Source organism: Mus caroli, unplaced genomic scaffold (assembly GCF_978045245.1).
Source record: "Mus caroli unplaced genomic scaffold, Mus_caroli_1 scaffold_15, whole genome shotgun sequence".
Lineage (NCBI taxonomy): Eukaryota > Metazoa > Chordata > Mammalia > Rodentia > Muridae > Mus > Mus caroli.
The window spans coordinates 51130666-51153519 of NW_028227270.1; the positions used below are offsets into that span (position 1 = coordinate 51130666).

General features: G+C 45.7%; 1 long non-coding RNA gene across 1 annotated transcript in view; it reads left to right on the plus strand.

Moving 5' to 3' along the window:
• Window positions 1–1154: 1154 nt before the first annotated feature.
• The window catches only part of LOC110308610 (uncharacterized), a 42441-nt gene continuing 20741 nt past the window's right edge, over window positions 1155–22854 (plus strand). Inside the window, exons 1-2 of the long non-coding RNA XR_002379578.2 lie at window positions 1155–1385; window positions 2488–2562. This is a non-coding gene — a long non-coding RNA (uncharacterized LOC110308610). The remainder of the gene's footprint in view (window positions 1386–2487; window positions 2563–22854) is intronic.

Sequence of the window (22854 nt, forward strand, 5' to 3'; positions counted from 1 at the left end):
TCCTTTTTAGAAGGGGGAACAAAATATCCATGGAAGGAGTTACAAAGTATGGAGCAGAGACTGAAGAAATGACCATCTAGAGATTCTATCTGAGGATCCATCCCATATATAATCACCAAACCCAGACACTATTGTGGATGCCAATAAGTGCTTACTGACAGGAGCCTGATATAGCTATCTCCTGAGAGGCTCTGCCAGTGCCTGACAAATACAGAAGTGGATGCTCACAGCCATCCATGGGACTGAGCACAGGGTCCCCAATGAAGGAGATAGAGAAAGGACACAAGGAGTTGAGTGGGCTTGCAGCCCCATAGGAGGAACAACAATATGAACTAACCAGTACCCCCAGAGTTCCCAGGGACTAAACAACCAACCAAAGAGTACACATGGTAGGACTCATGACTCCAGGTGCGTATGTACAGAGGATGGTCTAGTCAGACATCAATGGGAGAAGAGGCCCTTGGTCCTGTGAAGGCTCGATGCCCTAGTGTAGGGGAATGCCAGGGCCAGGAAGCAGAAGTTGGTGGATTGGTGAGCTGGGGGTGGGGGTGGGAGTACGGGGGTGGGGAAGGGGGAGGGGATTTCAGAGGGGAAACCAGGAAAGGGGATAACAATTGAAATGTATATAATGAAAATATCCAATAAAGTCAGAGAGAGAGAGAGAGAGAGAGAGAGAGAGAATAAGGGAAGTAATTCCAAATGTCTAGTGGTAGCAGGAGTTACTAGACAGTGATAGGAGCAGATGCCAGGAGGTCCCTACACAGAGTCAAGAAAAAAAAACAATTAATCCCACAGTGCATTCAAAACTCTTCCATTATCTGAATCAGCAGCTGTGGGGGAATTGCAGGCTGGTATTCAGTTCCAGTTGAGCTGAGGTCTGAACCTTGATGGTCATAATTCACCTATATGACATGGTAGGCATTCCCTCATGCTCCTGGAACTCTAGCCCCTTCCTAAGTTACACCCCTCCCCCACAGCCCCCACAAGAGAAGCATGGTCAGTAGTCATGTAGACAATCACCCAAGCTTCTGACCTTCAGGCTAAACTCCTCCCCAGTTACCTAGCAACAGTAAAGATCATAAAAGGGGCTGTTAGGCTCCCCACCTCGCTCCCTCACTCACTCCTTTGTTCTCTTACCTCTCACTTCTCTCACTTCTCTCTCCTCCCTTTCTCTTTGTCTTCTCCTCTTTCCTTTCTCTTTGTCCTCTCCTCTCCTCTCTCCCTCTTACTCTCTTTCTCTCTAGCCCTCTCTCTCTCTCTCTCTCTCTCTCTCTCTCTCTCTCTCCCTCTCTCTCTATCCCTTCCCTCTTTCTCCCTGCATTTCTATAATAAAGCTCTTAAACCATAGAGAGTCTCTGCTCCATCAAGATCCGCTGGGCATTCTGGTCAGTTTTGGGAACCTCTTCCCTCCTCCCTCTCTCCTATAACCCTGGGGCTAAAGGGTGTGGCCCTGGGGACCCCAGGTCTGGGACTGCCCCTTGTCCACCCCCACTGAGTGGGTCAGAGGCTTGGATGCCCACCCGGGACTGAGTGGAAAGTGTCCGACAGCCCTCCCACGCCTGTGTCTGCCTGCCCAGAGCACAGGAACTCTGGCGGGACATGGGCCATATCCTCCCCTTCCCCCACTTCCCCAGGGCCCCCTCTATTTTGTTCCCAACAAGCAGCCTGCTGTGGTATGGATATGGTTCACTCCTTTAAGCTCTGGTGCTTCTAAGCAGCTTGGTCCCCTGCATGATAGTAAGGGAGATGGGGGATCTTTAAGAGGGGAGGCCTAATGGAAGGCAACTAGGTCTCAGAACATGCCTTTTCCAGAAGAGACTGATGTTCTCTTCTGAGAGTGAATCAAGTCTCTTGGTCCTGGATCAGTTCTCTGAAGAACAAGTTGTGGAGTGGTTTACCTATCTTAGCTATCTGTCACACATCTGTGATCCTCCCACACACTCTTAATCAGCTCCCATGTAATGGTGCATCAAGGGGAACCTATTGAGATGTTCTGACCACACTGGCTGGATTTTTCAACCACTATAATTTTGAGCCACATAATTATTTTCTTTATGAAATACCCAGCCTCACATTTTGTTGTTGCTATAACAAGACAAAATGTACTAATATGGGAACCTTATCCTTAACCATATGTGGCATATTTACAATGTCACTTCATAAGCCTGGAAGTACATGTTTGCCTAAAGACCAACATCAGAGAAAGAATTTGGAACACCGCAAGGTTAGACAAAAAGATAAATTAGTGACTTGTAGTCTCGAGGGCTAGCTGTCCAGACCATCTTTTCATGGGCCCTGGCTGGCAACTTGGTCTACAGACTTGATGTTAGCACATCCCAAATTAAGTCAGCACACTTATTAGAGTCGGGAAAATTGCTGAGACTATATATAGAGAATACTATCACATTAGCAATTTGAGGAAGACACAGGCACCAGGTGACTGTCCTCTTATATCCAAGCCTTCAAGTGCTCTGCCTTCTGTCTTAGGTTTGCTTCCGAAAGTCTTCACCCAGGTGAGGAGGCGGAGCATGCACTTGCATGGCAACACACATCAAAAAGCAGGTACCTGTCCAAATCTTCACACTCTAGAATCCCTATGTCGCTTTCTCTCCCCTTTACATGTGGAGCTAGTCAGTTCTTTTCTGACCCTAGCCTTTCTTGTAGGATTGTGTCAAGAAGGAAAATGGCAGTATGCTGTCATCACTACAGATGGCCTGGCTCCCTTATTGTCCAGAAACATTCTCTATTCCTTTGGGCAATTTCCTGCCTTGAGACTTTGTGTGATAACAAGGTCAACACATGTTTGCCACCATATAACACGGAAAAGCACTGGTCTAGACTCTTTCTTGTATTAATTATCTTATTGCTTGTCATCTGGCCCAGCAGCTAGAGCTGTGTAATTTTTGTATTTTCTTGGGCATTAAAGTTTTCTGTCATAACAATACACACACAAAAAATTATCCAATTTCTCTATTGCTCTGTGACCTGCTGGGAACATTTTTCTCTATGGCTAACAATGGATTCAGGTCAGGTGCTTATCCCTGTGGCTGAGCTATAAGCAATTTTCCTTGGCTTACTCTGTTTCAAGTATTTAATACCATGTTTCTTTAGATTTTTCAGTGTCATGTACATCCTTGTAGCAGACGAAACTGCTAGTTTTGCAGGAGCCCGTAAGCACATGTCAGACCTGATCTGCTGAGTCTTGTTGCCTCAAGTATAGGCTTGGAACCAAAGATGGCATAGGGGTTTTCTCTCATCTTAATTATAGTAATTTCTATTAAAAGTCAGGGGTTTTGCCTCCTAAGAATTTTGACGTGTATCGTCTCACTGTACCTCAAGATGTAACAAAGGAGAAAGCTTGGCCACTTGGAAGACAGGATAATGAGCACTGTGGTCTCATGGGAACCCAAGCTGTGGTCACAAGGATGCAAGGTCAGACAGAATGAATATGGAAAAGGCAAGCCTGCCCTGTGCTGTGTTCTCTCTATGGACCCGCTTTTCCTGGACAGCAAACTGTACAGGGCTCTCCATCACTACATTGACAGTGGAAGGGGAGGAAGGAAGCTTCGCTAATTTAAATTAGATAATTTACCTACCTTTAAGCATCTAGATCTGAATCAATACCTTCCTAGCTACTCAGTGACCGAGTCTGTGGGGACAGCTGAGCATTTCACCTTCGCAGACTTAGGGTCAAATTATTTCCAGATATGGTGAGGAGACTCCCATTCACACAAGCTTGTGTAGATGTGAGCTATTGGAAAAATCAGAAGGAAAAATTGGCTTTTCATGAGTAAAATTATGTTAGGAATAAACTCATAAACTTTGGTTTCCAAGTTAAGTAATTCCAGCCACGCTTATGCAGAGTCCTAAGCAGGAAGCTGGCTACAGGGGCAATTGTTGCTGCAGTGTGGTGATCATCCCAGCACAAAGATAGCCACAGTTTAATTCACGTTATTCACAGAAACCAGTCTCAGCAGAAAGTCTTTCTTGTGCGATAGTTTGTCACACTGAGGAAGGCTGACCTCCTAGAACTTTGTAATCCACAGGGCAACTCAAGCTGCAATACTTAAACTCAGCATATTTTTTGAGATCCAACTTTATTGATTCACTAAGATCTAGATTTCTTATTTCAATGGTTATAATGGTTTTGCCATGTAATTAGATTGAACTTGTAAGTTCTTTTCTCTAAGGAGTGAAATTATGCTGATGACATTTTAAAAAAAATGTTATGATGGTTACAGATTCTCTTAGAAGAGTTTAATGAAAATCTTTTGCCTAAAACTCCCTCCTCTTACCTAGTACTTCCTCCTTAGACTCAGTACTTCCTCCTTAGACCCAGCACTTCCTTATCATACCCAGCATTTCCTCCTTAGACCCAGCACTTTCTCACCATACCCAGTACTTCCTGATCATACCTAACATTTCCTCCTATTACTTAGTACTTCCTTTTTACACACACAGTACTTCCTCCTTAGACCCAGCACTTCCTCCTTAGACCCAGCATTTCATTATTTTTCAATAGCTACATTATAATGGGTGCCCTTTTCACACAGTTATATACAGTGGTATGGGAAGACATTGCAGCCAGCCTGATCTCAAGATCAGGTCTGCTACCTGGGCTCAGCTTGAAAGAACACCATGCTGCAAGCTCACAGGAAGCCTAAATGAATGAGTTCATCAGTATTTGTTAAATGAAAAGGAGTGTGTTGAACTTGAGGTACCAGTCCAGGTGGGTCATCAGAGAGTTCAAAGGTGGAGGTCAATAGAGACCTTGAAGTTTTCCCAAGTTGCAACTATTATGGCCACAGTGTCATGAGAACACACATCAGGGTACCACCAGGAACTTTAAGATCAGGACTCTCATACTGGACCAGTTTTCAAACAGGACAAAACCTTGGGTGTGGTTCCTGGTACTGATAAAAAAAAAGAAACCCAGCTAAGATAACAAGGATTTAACCCAAAATGAATTCTGCAGCATGGGGAGGGGTGTGTGATTTAAGGAGAATGCTCTGATGGCCAAGGTCTTTGGCACAATGTACAGGAATAGAGAGGGCAGATTGAGAGTGTTGGAGTGTGATGGTATAGGGTGCAATACAGCCGGTCGTTCCTGGTGGATCACTGCACTGGCACCATTGAACAATGAAAAGAGTCTTCCTCCTGGAGTAGGTTAGACAATGAGCTCAAACTTGGTTTTGCCATTTCTCTCCTTTTCCTCTCTGTCTGTTATGAGCAACTGAGTTGTCTGTCCCTGCTGCCTGTTCACAACAAAACCCCTTGCTCCATGTTTGTTGAATGACACTGAAAACAAGGTGTGGGAAAGGAGGGAGAGACAACTTTCACAGAAACCTTTAACAGTTTTACAAGGGAAGAAGTTGCATTGCTGACTCCCAACTGATCCAGAACATCAATATGACTCTTTGCGGTTAAGAAAAAAATAACATGTGTGCCACTCAGTTGCACAGGTAAGTCCTCACTGGGCCACTGAGTATGAACTTGCTTTGGTTTTGCAGATGTAGAAGCCATGATCATTTGGGGAACTTTCACTTTGAATCTGGCTGTAGATATTGGGGCTCCAGCCACTCTCAGCCACCGGACCATAGGGGAATAAGTGTCTATTCCATGGTTTGTGTTGCCAACCTGGGAGGGCTCACAGACCTGTGCATTCAGAGATTTCTCAACTTACTGTGTGGCAATAGTCCATGCCAGGAAACTTGGTAGGGTTCAGTGGATTCAGAAACCCCCAAACCCTCAGGCCTGAAGATGGTAGGCATTTCACCTACTCGGGAGTAGGTCCCTGTCACATAATCATGGCCCCACATGGAGAAGAGCATGGCGATCAGTCACATAGGGGCAGCACCTGAAGCCCCTTCACATACAGAGAAGGCATCATCCCTAGTATCTCAGACCAAGCTAATAGAAAGCATCTGTTCTTAGACTCCAACCCATCCCAAAATGTATATAAGATTCTGTCCCCAAGGAATAAAGGTGTGGAAATTGGTTCACCAAAGCTCTTCTGGGAGCATCTAGCATATAAGAGCTGTAACACTCTTGGGAAGAGAGTTCTCTCCCAAAAAATTTGTGGCTGGAAGCTGCCTGGGCCTACACCTTGGCAACTAACTGAGTTCTCCTCTAACCTCCAATGGCACTTCCCTCCCTTCTCGAGCTGGCCTGCCAGCTGGGTAGGAGCATCTTGGTGTTCTGGAGCAGCAGCTGTGGAAAAGAGAGTGCAACTCCCTGGATGGTCCAGCCAGGCCAGAGCCCCGCAGATCTCCAGATAATGTCCTCAGTATACAGACTGGTGGCAACTTACAACATTGCTAACCTTCAGCAGGATTTCAGGACACAGCTCCATCAAAAGTTATGTCAATATGTATAATGAATTTGGGATGCACTCCGGAAAGGAGAGGGAGAGGGAGAGAGAGAGAGAGAGAGAGAGAGAGAGAGAGAGAGAGAGAGAGAGAGAGAGAGAGAGAGAGAGAAACATGGCTGTCGGGGAGGGAGTGGGAGACTGGTTTAATGAAAACAAATTGTGTCACATCTGAATTCTCAAAGAATTCATAAAATGTATGTTTAAGAAGAAGAGGAGCAATGAACAGGAAGTGGCTTGTGACTGAAAAGTTTCTTGGGTGGGGCTTACAGTAGGAGCCTTCAGAGGTGCCGGGTCAGAGCATCACAGTAAGAGAAAGGCAGGACAGTCGCCCTTGGAAGCACAGACGGCAGATGGACATTGTGACTTCCAATGACTCGGAACTGTCTGGGATCACGCTGTTCAGATGGGAGCCTTCTATTTATGCAGCAAATAATCATATTATCAGCATGAATTTAATCCTCTAATTTGTGTATTTAATCCCTTAATGGATTCTTTTGAGTTAATTTTTAATACTCGGTGTGCAGATTACCAGTCTTTTGGGGTTTGCCATTTTTTAACTTGCTAGAAGCTTTAACACACTTTTTTTTTAACCTCCAATGCCCTTTGCTTTTGTTTTGATGAAATCAGATGCAGATCTAGGCCCATGTGCAGAAAATATGTGTGAAACATATCCAAGCCCTTACCATCCCCCTTGCCTGTTCACAGAATGTTCTGTGTAAGTCTGTCCCAGATGTGCAGTGGAGCTTGTCCACCAGTCCTTTATCTCTGTCAGGATGATTTCTTCCTCTGTTCCCTCTGAGTCCAGCACGCTGGACCCACCAGCTCAGCTTTTTAGTTCTCTGGTTCTTTCTAATGTATGTAATCTGTTATTATTTTTTCCTCTTTTCTACTAGGCTTTCTTTTCAAACTGCTTGCTTGATGGTTTAATTACTGATCGTGGTTCTGGGGCCTTCTTACTCTGGATGTATCCTCCATGGAACACATGATCTATGAAGTGAACTTGTCCTTCAGCAAACTTCAGACTTTCATGGTCAATGACACCTTTTCTAGTGCACTTTGGAATTTCAGATCTCATGTTTGCCACAAGCAGGCAAACAGTGTGTATATATATACACACACACTGCATGTATGGTCTGTTGTTCCTCTGTGTGTGTGTGTATGTGTGTGTGAGAAAGAGAGAGAGAGAGAGAGAGAGAGAGAGAGAGAGAGAGAGAAAGAGGAGGGAGAGGGAGGAGGGAGAGGGAGGAGAAGGAGAGGGAGAGGAAAAGGGAGAGGGGGAGAGGGGGAGAGGAAGAGGGAAAGGGGGGAGAGGGAGAGAGGGGGGAGAGAGGGGGAGAGAGAGGGAGAGAGAGGGGGGAGAGAGGGGGAGAGAGAGGGAGAGAGAGGGGGAGAGAGAGGGAGGAGAGAGAGAGGAAGAGGGAAAGGGGGGAGAGGGAGAGAGGGGGGAGAGAGGGGGAGAGAGAGGGAGAGAGAGAGGGAGAGAGAGGGGGGAGAGAGAGAGGGAGAGAGAGAGGGAGAGAGAGAGAGGGAGAGAGAGAGGGGAAGGGGGGACAGGGGGAGGGGGGAGTGAGAGGGAGAGAGGGAGAGATGGAGAGAGAGGGGGAGAGAGAGAGGGAGAGAGAGAGGGAGAGAGAGGGGGGAGAGAGAGAGGGAGGGGGAGAGGGGAAGGGGGGACAGGGGGAGGGGGGAGTGAGAGGGAGAGAGGGAGAGGTGGAGAGAGAGGGGGAGAGAGAGAGGGAGAGAGAGGGAGAGAGAGGGGGGAGAGAGAGAGGGAGTGAGGAAAGAGGGAGGGAGGGAGGGAGGGAGGGAGAGAGGGGGGACAGGGGGACAGGGGGACAGAGGGAGAGGGAGGTGGTATATGTATGCCCTATGTATATGTGTGGTGTGTATGTATATATATTCTATGAGTGTATGTGGTGTTTATGTATATGTACTGTGAATGGTATAGTATGGCTGTGTTGTAGTATATCATGTGGTGTGTGTATGTGTGTGTGTGTGTGATATCTCTGGTATGTGGTACAGTGTTTGTTCATATGTGGTGGAGTGTTTATATGTGGTATATGTGTGCCTGTGTCAGTATGTGCATGTGCGTTGTGTGTGTGTGTTAATCCTCTCCCTAATTGCACACTGATGCTGCCGCTCTGGTAAACACTGCCTTTTTCTCCTTCTGAGAATTAAGTCCCTGTTAGCAGCTCAGCTCTTGATGCAGCGGGGACAGTAGTGGTGACTGAGTATCCCACTGGTCCGTGCATAGGAAGGACTCTTGAGTCTGCTGCTCAGTAGGTCCGTGCCTTGTCTCTACGGAACAGTTCATCTCTGTGGAATAGTTCATCTGGTCCCTCTTCTGCCTCAGCTCCGTTGCACAGGAATGCTAAATTCATTTTGCATGAGGTTATGATCTTTGGATGATTTCTTTTCTGACCTTACTGTTATTATTCTCTGGAAGCAGTTGACATAGAGTGTGGTAAGGAAAGATACTGAAGCCCTGTGTCTGTCCCTTTCTGCTCAGGCACCTCAGCTCTTTGGTGATGATAATGTGTGTCCTGAACACTCTTCCCTTAGCATTAAGCTACTGGAGGCCATGACTGGAAAAACTAACTTTCCTCTTAGAAGGAGCATTTTAGAGAGAGGGCAAGAGGCATCACAAACTCCGGAAAAGCCTGCCATCTCTGCCTTAAAGCTGGTTCACCGGAGAGTAGTAAGCATAGCGAATTAAAGGACCCTGGGATAGTTACAGAGGTTTGCATTCACCAGAGACATCGAAATTGTGAAATAGATATACTTTCTGCTCACTTTATAGACCACACTTCCTTGCTGAGCTAGTCTCTGCTGTTGCACACTCCTTTGTTCTTTTCAAGCTGTCATTGGACCCATTAGAAACGGTATTTAGATGAAATCACAGGGCTCTGTGCTGACTGCCGCAACTTCAATCACTTCAGACCAATCAGCCTGCCCACCTGTCACTTCTGTCATCATGGTTTTCCTTTTGCTTTGTTAGCAGCCAACTGTTTGATTAGAGGACACGTTATCTTCAGTCATTATGGAGAAGGCCTTGGGCACATGAGGAGGATTCTGCCTGTATAAGTGTGGGCTCTGTCCAGGTGAGGCAGGGTCTGTGTTTGTGATTGGGGGATCTGTGGATTTGAGGGTGGGCTGTGCACATGTGAGCACTGGTTCTGGTCTGAGTTCTTGGCTTGTCTTGGTCAGCCTTCTCAGCTTTCCTCAAAAGCTCTATAGTGAAAAGTGTGACCTGGCTTCAAACCAGGAGGAGTGCTACTTCCTGGTTTGCTGTCTGCAGCTTGTTCAGCCTATCTATGCTCTTATACCACCCAGGGCCACCTGTAGAAGGGTGGCATTTGCAGTGCAGGCTGGGCCCTCCCTCTCACATCCTCACTGATCAAGAAAATGCCCCCACAGACTTGCCTACAGACCAATCTGATGGGGACGTTTTCTTAACCTTCACTTCCTCTTCCCTGATGACCACAGTTTGTGTCAAGATGACAAAAACCAACCAGCACAGTGAGGTTAGATGAGATGTTGATGTCATTAGTTTGTCATTTCTGAGACTTGGAATTTGGGACCTAATGGCTAGTTACAGAAATGTATGTATGTTAATGCAGCATTAAATGGCACACAGCTAGAAGTACTATAGACATTCTGCCATTTTCCTTATTGCCATGCCCATGACTGTCATGATGAGTCTGGACACAGTTACTTTGACGGTGACTTCTTGAGGTTTTATTCTTCCATCATCTGCATGACTTTACCCTTTATCTTTCACAAAAATAAATTGTACTTCTTTCCTCTGCACATTTGCCAAGTCTGCTGTTTTTCAGCAATTTTACTATAACTGGGAAGCAAACTTCCTAGGGTGAGGCTTCCTAAGATTTCAACCTAATGTGTTCTTTTTATGACAGCAACTACAGATGAATGTAATACTTACATGAGTATATTGGCAAATTATGTTTATTGGTAAGTGAGGTCTCTGCCTGTGTTTTAGGTCTATGACAATAAAACAGATGTGTTCAGATCTGTGCATGGCTCGTTTGTGCCTTTGCCTCTCTTGTCTGGTAATTCTCATTCAGAAGCATTGAGTCTTGAGTCAGTATTGAGATTTGGTCTGTGTGCACTTCCCCTTAGAAATAGGAAACCGATCCCATTTGCTGCCTGTTTTAAACTTGTTTCTTTCTTTCTTTCTTTTTTTTTATTTAAAGACGGCACAATTTTAAGCTAATTTAAATGGAATTCAAATTTGTGTTTTAATATTACAACTGCTTGCAACATTTGTAATGTCCTCTTGCAACATTTTGTATTGTGTATTGTATTTTGTATTGTGTGTATGTGTGTGTGTGTGTGTGTGTGTGTGTGTGAGAGAGAGAGAGAGAGAGAGAGAGAGAGAGAGAGAGAGAGAGAGAGGTGGACAGACTTTTCACAGCATCTTTAATTAGCCAGTTCCTATTAAATGGCTTCTATAACACAAACCTGTCTTCAGAAACTATGTGTAAATAAGCTACGGGAAGCAGGAAGGATTAGAATACCTCATGAAGCACAACCCCGTGGTTACTGTGGGATTTCAAGAAGCCAGAGTTTTAAAGCTGCCCTCACAGTATGTCACCAGGCAGTGGCAGCCTTGAATATGAGCCTTTTGTGTGAACTTCCTGAGAAACATTAAAGTCATATCTGCCTCTGAATCAGACCGTACTGACAAGCCAAAGCCTCATGCAAATAAGCCTAGTTCCGTGAGTAAATAAATTATTGGGGAATATATAAGTAGCATTGGATGGCCTAAGGGCAGCTTTATCTACTGAAGCTGTAATTCCCTCAGCCTTTGCAGTGCCTACTAAGCTCCTGTTTTATAATGATCTAAGTTTGTGTGCTCCTGAGCAGAGGATGAAGTCACCCAGACATGGAAGTGAGCTATGTATTCAGATATACTCTATTCAAATTCTTATCAGAAGCTTCACTAATATCCTGCCGGAAGCATGACTTGGTTTGGTGCAGTTTGGCTCCTCATTTAAGCACACAGAACTAAATGGTGGCCTGTGCACCGTGGACTTGGTTTGGCTAGAATTTGGAGGACCATTTTCACTCTAGATTGTGAAATGTGAGTTTACTCTTTTCGACTGGATGTGGTGAAGGTGACGGGATATATGTAAGGAATGTCTTATGACAGCTGCTGGAGAGATGCTGTGATATGCTGGCTGAGCTGAGAGGAGCCTTCAACAGCTTGACAACAGGAAGCCAGGGCCTTCCATCCTAAATCTACAAGGAGATCAATTCTGCTAAGAACCAGAGAACTGGAGAAAACTAAAAAAGATGTACATTGAGCATTTCACTGTTGCTTACTCTTTTTCCCACTCCCCAAGGTCAGAGGAACCCTCTGACGTCAGAGCTGTCATGTGCAAGGCTGTCCCAGCGTCCTCTTGTGTGTCTGAAACAGCTGAAGGCAAGGGTGAGTTAGGTGTCTTTGGGACAGCTTTGGGAAGGGACAACTCTGGTTTTGTTGCTTACTTGGGCACTTTTTTACACCTGATGAAGAGATCTGTGAGAGCCATGTCTCCCTGTGTCCCGCATAGGATGAAGGAGGATAAGTGTTCTGATTGTAGCATGGTTGGAGTGGTAAAGCTCTTTTAACACCAGACCTCATAAAGGCTCAAAAAATTGCAGGCTGTTTTATTTGGCTCTTAAATTCTTACTCCCAACCCATAAATTAAAAATAAAATTCTTTCTGTTAAGTTCACCATATTTTTTTTTATATTTTCAGTGATCTTGCCGGTTTTTAACCTGTGACGCTCCTTGTGTGCCTGCACTCTCAGACCCTGCTTTCTGATGTCAGGGTTTGAATACCCTGACTTCCATTACAGTCCATCTAGTGGTGACCACAGGTGCATGAGACCAGAAGGGAGCGGGGTTAGAGTCTCATATAGACACTTGACTCTTCCCCTGCACAAAAGGAAGAGGAAAAAGGAGAAGGGGAAGAGAGGAAGAGAGAGAGAGAGACAGAGTGACAGACAGAGAGAGAGACAGACAAACAGAGACACCAGAGAGACACAGAGACACACAGAGAGAAACAGGGAGAGACACACAGAGAGAATGACAGCTTACAATTTACTGCTGAAGATACCATACTCTGTCAGGTATCCCTCTCCACTTTGCTCTTTCTTCTGGGTCTCTGATTTCTTTATGTCCTCCTCCCTGTAGAACAAAGTTCTACCCAGTCGCCATCCCTTCACCCTGCTCACACTGCTGACACCAATCAGATTCCTTTCACATGTCACTCTTCTGGCCATCCCAAATCCTGTGGCCCCTGTGACTCACAATCCTGAGAAACTACTCAGTGTTTTCCACGAGGCAGATAGAAAAAAATCAAGGGGAAGAGCTTTGGGCCAGACTGGCTGGGATTACAAAGCTAGTAGCTGAATCAGGCTGTGAGTAATGGTGTCTCTTAACTTACTCCACTGTCATAGGACTCTAAAACAATAAAAACTTATGTCAAAATTAACATGGGACAGAAACTGGTTTGCAAAGGAAAACCAAGGTCCCTTATCACCTTAGTGTCATCTAGGGAACAGAGCAGGCATGAGACCAAGCTCATGAAATACAAATGAGAAGGGGTGAGGCTGGAGAAGATGCTACCTCCAAGTCTGGACACTTGGGGGCTCTTTTCTCAGCTAGCTGCAGAGACTTCCAACTTCTGTCTTCTGACTTCCATTCTTGAGAGCTCTTTGTCCTCTCATGATAAGCTGTTGATCTCTGTTCCAGGCCTAACTTGAAAGGCTTGACTTTGTTTTTAACATCTTCTCGCGGAAGCTGCTGGGATTTTTACCTAACCTGTACTATATTTTCTCTTAGGCACTAATGAAACTGTCTTGGGCTTCCTTTTGAGTCCGTTTCTGAATTCTTTTATTAAGGAGAGTAAGGACCACCAAAACAAACCTCGGTTTCCTCAGCAACACCACCACTTCATTTTTTTAACACCTTTCTCTTCTCAGAAACCTAGTTCCACAGTTAAGACAGAAGCAGGCTTGATCTCTCATTCACTTAGGGAACATGCAGGATGTCGCGAGTGCTTCTCCATTATGTACTTATGTTCATTCTCTTATCACCAAGCACCCTGAGCTCACTGACAAAGGGCAGAGCATTAATTTAGAATTAATAGATAACAGCATGGAAATTGGAAGTCTGTGGAGCAGCTGGTGTGATTCATTGCTCTAATCATGACTAGACTAAAAGTGTGGACTAATCAGGCCAGCTGTGCACACCCCCAGCCTCACTCTTACTAGGGACAGGGTGAATGACACTTTAGTAGCTCAGTAGCGGGCAGTAGATGGGGGTTCTGGGATGCCAGAGCTACTGTAGAGGTCAGGTGGCAGGTGGGACAGTTGCCTTTGGAGCATCATGCCCACCTCTTCTCACAGGTGAGTTTCTCTAGGAGGTGAAAACGGCCTCTCACCCTACATTCCAAGTTCACTTTCCATAGAGTGAAGGAGAATCACCAGATAGGAATGGCACTTTCCCCTGAACCTTCTACCTGGCTGGTTAACTGGTTGGAATATGAATGGCTTCGGGGAGGTTGGAATGTTGCAGGTACAGATCCTAATCATAATTTATCTTGGACATTCTTTAACTTCCTCTTTGGCCATCCTCTGTGTCTGACCAAATATGCTTGTGACTATCAGACAAAGAACCTCTGGACCAGTAGCTTCCATAACACCAAGGATAAGTGCATCTTTAAGCAACATCTCAGGCCCATGGGAGTGTTCCTTGTTTTGCTTCAACCTACCTCTCTGATGTTTCCCATGATGTTTTTGAAAAGTAGCTAGATTTTTATGATTTATGATTTATTCCTATAAAAATGTAGTCAAACTGTTACCAAATTTGAACAACACACTTGGGGTGACTTAAATCTGTGCTCCCAGACCATGGTCATTCATATTGACTTTAGAACAAACTCTTTCATCTGCCCTTTGAGGTCAGAATTATTTTGCAGTGACAAACCTAAGCCCGGAGTAAACCAACAGCCCAAACATACTAGGAAATATTCGTGGGTTTACTACATAAATCCATTAATCACAGGGCATCATAACAGAGGGGTCAATCAAACAGCTATTAATCATGGACTGAGAGCCAGGTCTTATGCTTTTAAAATACACAGAGAAGAGAACTTGTCTCCAAGTGCAGTCCACAGCTAGAGGCCAATGTGCAACCAACAGCAACTTCCTAGGGTTTAGGTCTCAAAGTAACAGCTAAGTATAAGCTAAAAACCCTGGTGTGTGGAGTGTCTTTAAACAAAACTAAAGGTAAATCTCCACAGATGGTCAGTCTTCTCCTTCACAGGCTTCCTGGGGCCTGAGATGCTTGAACCAGCCTTCCCACAAGTCTCCTAGGGCCCGACATGGTTCTTGTGACCAAGGATTTGCTGGGTATGGAGAATATAAGGGACAGAAAGAGGGGGTTCTCAGTCAGGCAAGTGTAAACTCGAAGGATTAGGGATACATTTTCTTTTCATAAAAGAGATATGTCATTGGTTCCAAAAAGTTTGGCTTCCATAGCAACTTTCTGATCCATTTCTCTGGTCCAGATCAACAATAGATGCACAAGAAATACTCCCGGCCATATGCCTCTGTAAGGCCAGGGTTTCCTGGGTTATCAAAGTAGACCTCAAATGGCTGGTTCATCTTCTCCTTCATGAGGTATGTAGGGAGAGCTAAATTCAAGCACAAACTGTCACTGAGTCTGGACACTGGTCCTAAACAAACAGCGGGTGACAACACCAGCCCAGACCTGTGTCGTTAGACATCCAAATTTTCCCTGCTGCTTGATAATCTAAACTGTTTCCCAACCTGCCAGCAATGGAGGCTAAAACTGGCCCACATCAGCAGTTCTGTCTTTGTGATTCTCATTCTAAGTAATAATGCAAAAAAATAGGGAAAATACATCTTTAATAAAAAGCAAAGGAGAGGGTGATTAAGAGGAGGTAGAGAGAGATGGGAGTGGGGGAGGGAGGGGGAAAGAGAAAGAGACTGAGAGAGACTGCCAAGTCATTTGAGCTGGTTTTTCCTCAAAGACATAAATTCTGCCTTTTTCTTTTAGCTCATGTTTCTTGCTTAGCCAGTATTTTTATTAATGGGCAAAAATCCAGAATTCAACAATAACGTGATTATGGTTTCCTGCCAAACTGCACCTCACACTCGGCTTAGCACTCAGCATCCTCGTGGATGAGCAAGGAGCCCTGGAGCGGAAGAGGGGCAGGACTTTCCATGTTCTAATACGGGTGGCAACTGTCTCACACAGCTCATTATTTGCTCAAGAGTATGTTTAAGGTTGAGTTTAAAAAGGAAGAAGCAAAAATATTAAGTGTATGCAAAATTGCATGGATGAGGGGGTTCTAAACTGTAGCAGCTAGCAGTAAATCCCCTGGATGAGAGACTCTCTAGGGAGCAGGCTCAGTCCACCTTCTTAGAGAGGGGCCAGTGAGGAAGCCTCAAGCCTAGCACAGAGCTGTGGGTATGGATGGACACAGATGACACTAGCATCTCCCTGGGACAGTGGTCTGACCCAGGAGAGAGTGGTGCTCTTGGAACTCAAGGATCAGGCAACCCAGAATATGAAGGGATTTCCTCAGGCAATGGCAGCAAGCAGCCTCAGGCATGGAGTGGGCCTGTCACCTGAGAGAAGAACCCCTGGCCCAATATACAAGACAGAGATCAGAAATCTCATCCTAGTGAAGCCATCAGGGCTGCCGGGGGCAAGGCCTATAGGCAGAGAATGTTTCCGCCTATGCCTGGAGAAATGGGATTGTGTTGTTTTATTTAATTTTAAGTTAACTTTGCAGGCTAACACAAGAAGGATTGGGGGTTTGTTTTGGCATTCCCATATATATGCCATTTCATTTGGACCCCTACCCCTACCCCTATTGTCCTCTGGAGTCCCTCTCTGGCAGGTTCACTTCCTTCACCAGATCTGTTTTCTGACCAGGTGTGTTCCAGTGTCTACTCACTCCCTGTGATGTGTTGTATATGTTTGGCCAGGGAGTGGTAGGTACTGTATGTGTAGCTATGTTGGAATAGGTGTGGCCTTGTTGGAGTAGGTGTGTCACTATGGGTGTGGACTTTAAGACTCTTGCTGTAGTTGCCTAGAATCCACTATTCTGCTAGCAGCCTTCAGATGAATATATAGAACTCTCAGTTCCTCCTCCAATATGCCTGCCTGGATGCTGCCATGTTCCCCACCTTGATGATACTGGACCGAATCTCTGAACCTGTAAGCCAACCTCAATTAAATGTTGCCCTTATAGGACTTGCCTTAGTCATGGTATCTGTTCACAGCAGTAAAACCCTAACTAAGTCCCCCCCCCCCATTTCTATCTGCCCTCTCATGATCCCTTTCCAAATTCATGACTTCAATAGCTATTCTGCAGGGCAACATAGCCAGATACGCAAGAAACAGAAAACCAGCTGGGCGTAAGAAAACAAGACAGGAACTTTAGGGAATGGGGAAGATGGGATGACATAAGGAACATGTTCAGACAGGGTTGACCCAGTCCACCAGTCCAGGCATCTGTGTGGATGCCTCCAGGGGCCTTTTGGATGAGGTCCCTCACAACCCCTTTGGTCTTAAGGGATTTCTTTCAGTGTGGAGCTAAAAATGCCTGTACCTTGACCATATCGGCCAAGCGAGTCATTGCTAGGCAAGGCATTGCTAGGTAGGAACTTGGTGGAACAGGGTCCCTGCTAGAGCTGACGGTGAGCAACTTCTGATCCTCTCTGCACTCCACACTGCCAGGGCCTGCTTACTACAGACTGAGCTTATGAAATGCTCCACATCTATTCTGTGCTGGACACATCCTGCGCTCTGGTGAGGACCATCAGTGAGTGACAAAAGGCAGCTGATGTGAGATGGAGATTTGTTGTGAAGGCTTCTGCTGAGGAAAGCATGCTGGAAGACAGACTAGACCATCCCATCCCATCCCATCCCATCCCATCCCATCCCATCCCATCCCAGCACAGCACAGCACAGCACAGCACAGCACAGCACAGCACAGCACAGCAAGACCCCCAGGCATCCCCTTGCACCCTGCACCTTCCAGGGAGGATCTCTCATGTATCAGAAGATCACTGGCTATCCTTCCCTCTGACCCTGCCCTCCTCCACCCCTGCTCATGCTATATGTGTCCTTTGTCCCCTTTGTCTCATGAGCACTGAAAGGTGCCTGGTATGCTCAGAGAAACAGACCCAGCCTCCCACTGTCCTGGCAGGTGGACACAGGAATCAGCTGTGAAGGGGTCCTTGCTGGACGTCCACCACAGACTGTGGAACAGCTGGCCACAGGCAGTGAAAAAGAATTGCTGGTAGCTGGTGTCTCTGGGGATGTTGACAGCACCAGGAAGCCAGGGCCATGTGTGGCTTGCTACTGCAGAGTTGCTTTTCACTGAAATCAGTTTCTGATATGAGTATAGAGACACATCGGATACCATAGCTTAGATAACAGGGATACTTAAAATGAAGGCTGGTCTAGACCAGGAAATGGTTATGCCAGGGAGCTGACACTGGAAGGCTCAGGCTCCTTGTTTTTCTGTCTTAGGTTTCAATAAGGAAATAAGGTTCAATATTATCATGGCAAAGGCCCTCGCATGCTTCAGAGTTGAGCCCCAGGCGACTGGGGCAAACACAGTTTGGAAGTTCTATAGTGGAGGCAGTGGTGCAGGCAGGCGCTGTTCATATCTGGCTCCTAATCCCAAGGAATTGAATTTCCGGAGAAAGCTGTAAAGAGCAAGAGCCGAGGGTGTGAATACAGAGGCAGACACGGGCCGGCCAGAAAACACTGCCTGAGAGTGGCAGGCAGCTGCTGGCAATCATTCCTTCTTCCGCTTGCAAAAGGCCATCGAGATAATTAAATAACACCGTGTCAATAAATCCCCGCTGTCTCTGTATCTCCCTGGCATCACCACGGTGAGGAGAGGGAGAGGGTGGCACAAGGTTCTGCTGCTGTGGCTGCCATGATAATGAACGTGGGTATGGATCTAAACTCCACTGCAGCACCTCTGGAGAAAAGCAGCCAGCCGCAAAAGCAATAAACAAACAAAAGTCAAGCAGGGAAAGTGAGAGCCACCAACACGGTCCCTTGATGGCACAGAGATAATATGACAAATGCGGGCAAAGTAATACCACCCACCTTGCCCAGCCTCAGAGTCACTCAAGATTTTGCAGTGTGTGTGTATGACTATGCATATATGAATGTGTGACGTGTGTATATGTGTTTGCGTGTGTGTGTGGGAATTTTTCTCCTGAGTATCTTTAGTCTGCATAGCTATCAATGCTTGCATTAATTTATACAACCAGTGTTCTCATATTAGCTGCTATTGGGGGCATGCCTAATTGCAGACAAGGTGGAATACACCTTGTGCAGTGTAGGGTTAAATTCACCTAAGGAGGGAAGATCAAATGTCTGAGGCAGAAGTCTTGTATGTGGGAGGTAGCTACTGGGCTTCATGCTGTAAAGCTAACATGGTGTTGTTCTCCTGCAGAAAGCACTGTGATGGCCATGGTAACTGGTATTTCTACTGGTATGACTAAGTTCCAAGAAAGCAACACCTGAGGGAGCAGGGAGAGATTGATTCTAGCTCATGGCTTTAGAGATTTCTACCCATGGCCGTTGGCCCTTACATTTCTGGCCCCTAAGAGGACACAGAGGGTCATGGCAGAGAGGGAGTTGTCCACTTCATAGCATCCTGGAAGCAGAAAGATGGGGCGCATAAAAGTTGCTAGTTAAAAAGAAAACTGCCCTTCAGAAAACATCCACTGTGGGCCACGTCCTTCACCCCGCCCACCTCCTAGGACACACTCAGCTATGGACTCATCAGTGGGTTATAACATTGATAGTCATCTCCCAAGCCAGTCTCTTCCCAAATCCCATCAGCTAGTAACCAGTTACTCAGTACACAAGCAGGACAATGGCTCACTGTCCTGGCTTTCTGGAGTGATCATAACAGAGCATCACAGCCTGGCAGGGCTGACGGGACATCAGTGAATCCTCACAGAGTTCTGAAGGCTGGAAGTGCAAGGTAAAGGCGGTTGGTTCTCTTCCTGAGTGGAAACAGTAGCTGATCCCTACAGCCCTTGTAGTCTTCACTCTGCGTGTCTGCTCGGTTGTCTCTGTGTAGAGACAGCAGCCATGTTAAGGCTCACATCCTCTCTGTTAACAATACACTCCACCAACGGTCATGTGCTGAAGGATGTGGGGTTACTGATTCAACATGAGAACCCAGGAGACAGAATTCATCTCCAATACTCAGAACACATCCTGCCAGCCAAATCTCTGTGCTCCAGGACACCCCCAGCCCCAGACAGGAGGCTCCCTGTAGGAACACTATACACTGATCTTCCCTTGGGGAGTAAAAGTGTCCCATATAGTGTTCCACAGAGTGGTTGACTTTTCACCCCAAGGGCCAGATGAGCTGATACTCTGAATGAGGAGCCAAGGAAGCCTCCTTTAGTTCCCACTTTCCCACTTAACAGTGTCGCCAGGGGTGACTTAATTAACTTCTCTGAGTATCCCTGGTGATCTTTGAGAGTGCTGAAGCAATAGTCTGCTTCCAAGGTTGTCAGAGGGTGGGACGGTCTATTATTGGAATTAATTACATCAGCATATTAAAATAGCTAATGTATGTACATATGATTATCTCAGACACCCATAAAGAGCACATTCTATAATCCACCATGACCCTTCAGAAGGGACTTAGGAAAGCAGGAACACGTTAGGGAAGTTCTTCACTGGGCCTGGACTGAGTACCAGAGCCCACAGAAACTATTTGGAGGTAGTCCCACTGAAGTCATATGGAAGCCAGGACTTCTGCTCTTTCCAATAATGATCAGCACTGACCCGGATGCTCCCCACATTGCTGACCTGTAGTCTCCTCTCTGAGATGAGAATAATAGTATAGAAATGAGTGAGAGGAAGCTGGCATCTTCCAACCATGTAATTAGCTATGTAGACGATCCAGGAGGATGAATGGAAAGCCCTTTGCAAGCTGTATGAAGCGGTCATAGGAATGGTAAACAACTGGAAGGAGCAATTAAAATGTGCCAGAAGGAAACCTCACGCTGGAGATGCCAATTAAAACTAGAGGCAAGATTCAAAACATGATCCCCCAAATATAGGTGAAACGCATATGAAATTTATAACAATTTCCAGAACATAAAAGGCAAATGAACCAAAGGGTTGGCTCATTTGGGGTCTAGGGATGAAGCTTGTGGGCTGAGAACAAGCTAGTCATTCTGGAAGCATCTACAGATTAATTCTGTACCTGGGATCTCGTCGTGGGCAACTGACCAACCCCGTTATAGAATTTATGGGAAAAAAACCCCAAAACCTATGACCAGCACTGGAACGATTTTATAAAGAGAGGTCTTATCCATGTTGATACTAAAGGGTGAAAGCAGATCTGTAAGTACACAGGATTCATATCTCATGGAAAACTATAAGGGAATATCAGGTTCAATATCCTTAAAAGACCAAGAGGCTAAAATCAGTCGTCCAAAACCTCCCCATAAACACAATCAAGACAAACAACCATCTAGAAGATGTTTGCAAGCTACAGTCAACAAGAAGGAATTTTATCCAAGGCAGAGCTGGCAAAGTTCCAGCAAAACACCCCTGGAACCTCACACACAGAGTAGGCTGAGACCTGAAAGAGAGGAAGAGACCCTAAGGGGGTAGGGTATGTTTTAAACATTAAATTACACAGACACCTTGCAACCTTAACAAATTAAGCAAATATCAATTAAATTCCAATGAAAAGAAATAATGATAGAACTCCTAGAGGAGCTGAGATGTTCCGAGAGTCTCCCTCTAGGTACACAAGCACAAGAACCAGAGGAGTTCTGACCCTGGCACCCACTCAAAAGCTGCTGGGGGGGGGGGGTGCCAGTCCCTGTGTATTCCCAGTCCACAGGGAGCAGAGACAAGTCATCCTGAGCAAACTGGTTTATCCAAAGCAGCCAAAATGCCAACCCCTTGTCTCAGTGACAAGCTCTGCCTTAATAGTGAAATGGAGAGAGGCCCACCTCAGGCTGCCACACACATGCACAAACATCTGCACATACAGTCACCCAGGTGAACATGCAACATGCACACATCATATACAACACTACAACCATATGCACACAACCACCATATGCACACACATGTACACCATACAGACACACGTACTCACTATAAACAACACTCCCACCATACACACAAACACACACACACACAAGCATACATATGAATGTTTTTTACATCTACAATAAAATGCCTGCAAACCAGCATAAAAGAGATTCTAAATGAAGAAGGCTAATTTAGAAAGTCTAAATTTAGTAAGTCTAATTCAGGCTGAAGTGATGACTTTTACCTACATCAAAACCACAATCTAAGGAAAAAGGAATTAGACCTCTCTGACAGTACTCACCTCCCGACTGGCCTTCCTGACCATAAACCAGTACACTCAGCTGCTGTGTGGGAAAGAGAGGAAGGCATGTCATAGGGACCAGTGTATGGTATGGCAGAAGCCAACAGGGACACAGTTCTCTTCCCAGGCTGCCAACCTATCTTGCTACCTCAGTGACTGCCATCCTCCCTGCAGCGTAGCTCTGAACCCAGAGATGGTGTCCTCAAAGGGACAGTATTTTCAGAAGAGGGGAGGAAAGCGGCAAGTGAGCAAACATCAACTTAGTAGGTGAGCTCTGTTTTCAGGTGTGTGTGTGTGTGTGCGCATGTGTGTACATTGTGTGTGTACATTGTGTATGTATATTGTGTGTATGTACATTGTGTGTATGTGTGTATAAATCCTGTATGTATATCATCTGTGTGTATGTGTATACATCCTGTGTGGGTTATGTGTATACATAGCGTGTGTACATCCTGTATGTACATTGTGTGTGTGTGTGTGTGTGTGTGTGTGTGTGTGTGTGTGTGTGGTATGCCTGTATTTGCACAGACAGGCAACTGTAATGAGCCCATCACAGGAACATATCCTCATCAACCATTATATCAGGCTATTGAGATACTGGTGTGTGTATCTTTCTCTCAGTTCTCTTTGATGAGAATTAGAGTTACATATAGTAACTCTATTACTAGAAAACAACGGCTTTTCCCTGTAATATTCTGACTCCCATAGCAGACAAATGCCAGCTAAGGTGATCTGATGCACCATGGAGGGTGGAGCGACTTAATTCAACCTGCTTGGTCCCAGGGTACTCTGGGGGGCTCTGTGTCAACAGTATTTGTAAACAAATGACGTCTCTTTAAACAGGGATGTGCAGTGTGACAGGCACAGGGTCTGTCTTATGTCCATCCTCCACAGTATCCTTCACAGTTGACACATCTCACAGAAGAGACAGACAGACAGACAGACAGACAGACACACACACACACACACACACACACACCCTGTTTTTCCCCAGAAAACTGATGAAATAATTGATCTTAAATGAGGTCACCCA